Raw genomic sequence first — 5,604 nt, forward strand, 5'->3', positions numbered from 1 at the left:
ATTTAAAAGACATTTGCATTGGACACCTGGGTGGCTCAGCATTTGAGTCCTTCATTGGGCTCTCTGCAAGGAGCCTGCTTTTCCCTCTGCCAATGTCTCTGCCTCTCTCTCTGTGTCTCTTATGAATAAATAAATAAAAATCTTTAAAAAGCAAGACATTCGCATAAATCAATAATTTTTAAATGTATTAATGGGCTTATAATGCATAAAGTTATAATTTTAATGACAGAGATTACACAAAGGAGAGGAAGAAAGGAGTGCTATATTGGGGCAAAGTTTTTGTATGGTATTGAAATTAATATTTTAAAATTGTGGATACTAATTGTAATCTCTAGGGCAACCTCTAAGAAAATAACTTAAAAATATAGTAAAAGAAATTAATGAATTAAAAGGGCACAACAGGAAATACCTATTTAACATAAAAGACAGTATCAATGGAAGAATAAGGGAAAAGGGATGTAACATGTAAGGAAAACATACAGAAAATGGCAAAAGTAAATCTTACCTTTCAGTAACTATGTTAACTGAAAATTGATTCAACACTCCAGTCAAAATGTAGAGATTGAAAAAATTGATTTATTTAAGAAAGTTTTTTAGAGATTTTTATTTATCCATTTGAGATAAAGAGCTAGAGAGAGAGATAGCATGATCAGGGGGTAGGGGCAGAGGGAGAGGGAAAAGTAGACTCCTCGTTGGGCAGGGGCTCAATCCCAGGACCCCAGGGTTATGACCCGAGCCAAAGCAGCTGCTTGACTGACTGAGCCACGCAGGTGCCCTAGTAAAATGGATTTAAAAAGGATTATTGAGGGATCCCTGGGTGGCGCAGCGGTTTGGCGCCTGCCTTTGGCCCAGGGCGTGATCCTGGAGACCCGGGATCGAATCCCACATCGGGCTCCTGGTGCATGGAGCCTGCTTCTCCCTCTGCCTGTGTCTCTGCCTCTCTCTCTCTCTGTGTGACTATCATAAAATAAATAAAAATTAAAAAAAAAAAGGATTATTGAACTATATGCTGTTTGCAAAAGATACAATTTAGGTTCATTGAAAGACTCATTGAAAGTAAAGTGTAGAAACAGTATGAGAACAGTAATCAAAGGAAAAATGGAGTGGCTACCAAAATATTAGACAAAATAGACTGTAGACAAAAACTATTACTAGAGATAAAGGACATTTTGTAATGACAAAAGGATAGATCATTCAGGAAGATATATAACTGTGGGTAAGAAAATAAAATAATAATGAATAGGTAAATTCATAGAGACAGAAGAGTTACCAGAAGCTGAGAGGAAGTAATGGACAGGGGATATTTTTGTGTTTATAAAATATGTAAAATTAGAATATACTATGAATATGCTGCATTTGTGAATATGGTAAAAAGTACTGAATTGCACACTTTAAAAGGGTGAATTCTGTGATCTATGAATTATATCACATAAAGTTGTTATAAAAACAAAATATAAAACCTTCTAAGATGATGTGACAGTCCTATTATTATCTATTAGATAAATAAGGAAGTCTGGCATAGCATAAGTATAACGCCAGATTCATTGCCCTCAGTTATTCTTAAACATTTTGGAGATCAAGATCATTCATCTTTGCTAAATGATAGCTAAATAGTTGACACATATTTTAGCTGTTGACCAGAAGTGGGAAAGCAAAACATGGAATTCTTGTACCTTTTATAGAGAAAAATGTGTTGAACTAGTGATTGAATGAGCAACTGTTTGCATGGTATTACCTTGAAATCTCCCTAAGTCACCTCTGTCTGAGCAGTTGGTTTACTTCCTAGTTATTTACTTGAGAGAACTGAGACTGAGGATCCACCATGATTCTTAGATATTGTCAGAACTGGTCATTTCTAGTGGACATTTTTCATGACAGAAATAGAATCAACAATCTATTTTCAACTATGTGGCATAAAACCAGACACAAAATACTACTCTATGAAAGACATTACCTAACCGAAGTAGCATAGTTGGAACTTAATCAAAATTACCCTCTTATGTATTTCTAAATTTCTTGAGATGGGTAGAAGATAGGTAGGACTCCTGGACATGGATACGCACATCTACATATATGCTATATGTATGGGAGGCTTCCCTCCAAAATGTGATCTTATTTCCATCCCTCAATGCCTCCACCTGATTAATGCCAAAGTTGTTTAACTATCGTGTCATAGTGCCATGGCAGAGGTGAGTTCATACTCAGAAAAAGCTCAGGTGACAGTACTGTGACATGGAGATATCTTCCATGTTATAGTAAGAATTGGTTGCATACTAAAGCCCACTTAGCAGTTGTGATGATGTAGGGAGAACCGTTTTGGTGCCTATCCATTGTCCGTGAAAACAGAGTTTGTGTGGCTTCAAAGTTTCTATTCACTTTGTTTATGAGCACTGAACACTCACTAAAATTTTAAATAACAGAGGAACCAACTAGCACAGTCCAAACAATAGTTGCATATTCACTGATAATTTGATAGTGTTGCAATGTGTACAATAAAGCAATGGCTAATCAAACTTTGTATGCTAATTACTGTGTGTTAGGAAGCAGGATCCCCCTTGGGGCAGATTTATCAACATTCAATCTGCAGTTCTGCAAACAATGACTGCAAAGAGCAATGCTTGGGCTCTGCAGCACTTCCCAGCTTCCTTCACATGCTACCCAAACACACACCCTCCTGAGTTCACGCAATCACGTTATCTAAACCCTCCCCCTCCCTAACTCCTTACTATGCTTTATCTTCCTTCCCAGTGTTATTCCCAACTAAAACTATATTGACACTTTTCTAACTTGCATGTTCCTTTCCTTCTCCTTTATTAAACTCCACGTTGCAGAGATCTTCTTGTTTAATACCTCCAGCATGAGAGATGCACCTGCACATAGTAGTATTCAGTAATATATGTGATGGATGAATAAATTAAAGTTCATTTCAGGCTATGAATACAAAACATTACAAACTCTCCTTGCTCCCTAGTTTTACATATACATGAAAGTCAATGAATTTTGAGTCCTTCACCAGCTAGGAATTTTGGCTTGGTTGTCTGGCCCTCAGGCAAACTTTTGTCCTCTGTTAGGGCTCACTGGTGAAAACTAACTCTAGCCTAGAGATTCAGCTATTCTGAAGCCTGGGTGCGTAGCATGGCCCTTAGGAAGTCCTGGGTTCTAACAGAAGATTTAATGTAAGTTGATTCATCCAAGCTCAGAGTGAACCAGAAAAATATAGAGGCATAATTGGTAGCAGTTAACATTTGGTGAAGAGAGTGATAGATTATATCTAAATGTGTTATTTTAAACCTCTCTCATAATTGCATGTTATTTTAATTCCTAGTGGTGAGTGACACTTGCTTGGTAAAATCCCATCTGCTTTCTTCTGCCTTCCGGAGCAGCTGCGTGTTGCTAGAGGAAATTACAAACCTAGCTGAATGGTTTCACTTTAAATTCATGACCACAAAACTAAAATGCACCTCATCGGAGTGCAGGGCTCCTACTATGTTTCTTTAGTATTTCTATACCTCTAAGCAACTATGTCAAACCTTTTTCTTTTTACCTTTTTTAAAGATTCATTAATTTATTTGAGAAAAAGACAGACAGAGAGAGAGAGAGAGAGAGTAGGAGGAGGGGCAGAGGGAGAGAATCTCCAAGCAGACTCCCCACTGAGTGCAAAGCCAGACCCCGGGCTCCATGTGGGGCTCAGTATGGACTCAACCAGGGGCTCAATCTCATGATCCATGACATCATGACCTAGGTCAGATGCTTAACTGAGCCACCCAGGTACCCCCTTTTTTCTCTTTTTAAATCTCCTCCCCATACATGTTTCACTGAGACTGTAGAAGCCATAAATTAGACACACTGTGCCTGCCCCATCTTTCCCCCCTTCTGTTACAAAAGGGAAAAAATGCTTTTCAGCCCATATTCTGAATTATATGCCCCTCCAAAATTCATGTTGAAGTCTTAACCCCCAGTACCCCAGAATGTGACTGCTATAAAATAAATGTTTGTGCACCCCTTGCCCCCCTCCCCTGCCGAACTATGTTAAAACCTAATTCCCAATGTGATGGTGCTTGGAGGTGGAGCCTTTGGGAGGTAATCACGTCATCAGGACAGAGCCCTCATAAATGGGATTAGTTCCCTTTGAAAAGAGGCCCAAGAGCACTCCCTTGTCCCTTTTGCCAAGTGAGGATACAGTGTAAAGTTGGCTATCTGAGAACCAGGGAATAGGCTCTTACTAGACACAAACTCTGCCTATGTCTTGATCTTAGATTCTGAGCATCCAAAACTACAAGAAACAAATGTTGTTTAAGCCACCTAGTCTGTGACATCTTTTTTCTTCAGATGAATAGTTTTTATTTCCATAACAATCATTCCTTGTGTTTGACACCTATAGTATTTGGATCATTCATATTCAGTGTACACTTGCTATTTTGAATTGTGACTGTGGGGTCAAAATTCTGGCAGAGCTGAGATATTTACTTGTTACATTAAATGGGTAAAACATTTTATTCCATCTGTTGAAAATATGACTTTACTCCCTAGATAAGGGATGAGAAAGAGATTCGGAATTTCTCTGAGTCAAGTTAAGTTTTTTCCTGAATCCCCATGCCACTGGGCTGGGAGCAGTTTTAACTAGAGGGCCTAGAGGAGAATTTCTTCCCCTCCCTTCAGGGTTGAAGGAAAGTCTTTGGGTTCCTATACCTTGCAGAGCACTGGCCACTGCTAACATTTTCATTGAACCAAATCTGGAAAATATGGATCTCAAAAAATCTTAAGCTGAATTTGAAGACAGGTTCCTTAGTAAAACAAGCCCTCAGGATTTAAGTCTCTCGGGGACACCACACTGTTGTTTCCTTCAAAGATGCCCCTTTCCTATGATTCTGTATAAAAACCTCCTCAGTCCTGCTCCCCCTGGCTCTGCTGCCAGTAATATCTGCTTTGGTTCTCTTTTCATTTTTTAGTAGGTCTAGGTAGAATCTACTGGACTTTCCCCTAGAAGCTACTTTAAAAATAAATAAAACCTCTGATTTGGCTAAGTTTTTTGTTGTTTTGTTTTGTTTTGTTTTTTAAGTGAGATTTGGGAAGGACAAAGTTCTAGGTAGAGATGAAAGCAAAAAACACCTACAATTTTATTATTTAATACAATAGAAATGTATTAAGTTCCCACTCTTTCCCAAGTACAGTTCTAGACATCAATTGCAGCAATAAACAAAACAATATTCTGTCAACATGGAGCTCGTATTTTACAGAGAAGACAAGATACAAGAAAATTCACTGCTTCTCCCTCTCCTGTGTCTCTGCCTCTTTCTCTCTGCCTCTCATGAATAAATAAATAAAATCTTTAAAAAAAGAAAATTCATTTATTCACTTACCCAATTAATGATAGGTGCTCTGAGAAAAGTACTGGAAAATAAAGGAAGAAATAGCAATGAAAGTAAAGTCAGGAAAGAGGCTGTATTACGTGAAGAACAGAATAAAACTACGGGAGAAGACATGTAAATATAGAGAAGGAAAAAAAATCATTCCAGGACAATGGAAAAGGCAAGCCTCAAGGTCTTCATCTTGTATGCACAAAGACCAGCAAGGGAGCCAGTGTGGCCAAAGGGAGAACACGCA

The sequence above is a fragment of the Canis lupus genome, chromosome 28 (genome assembly GCF_048164855.1).
Source record: "Canis lupus baileyi chromosome 28, mCanLup2.hap1, whole genome shotgun sequence".
NCBI classification, from domain to species: Eukaryota; Metazoa; Chordata; class Mammalia; order Carnivora; family Canidae; genus Canis; species Canis lupus.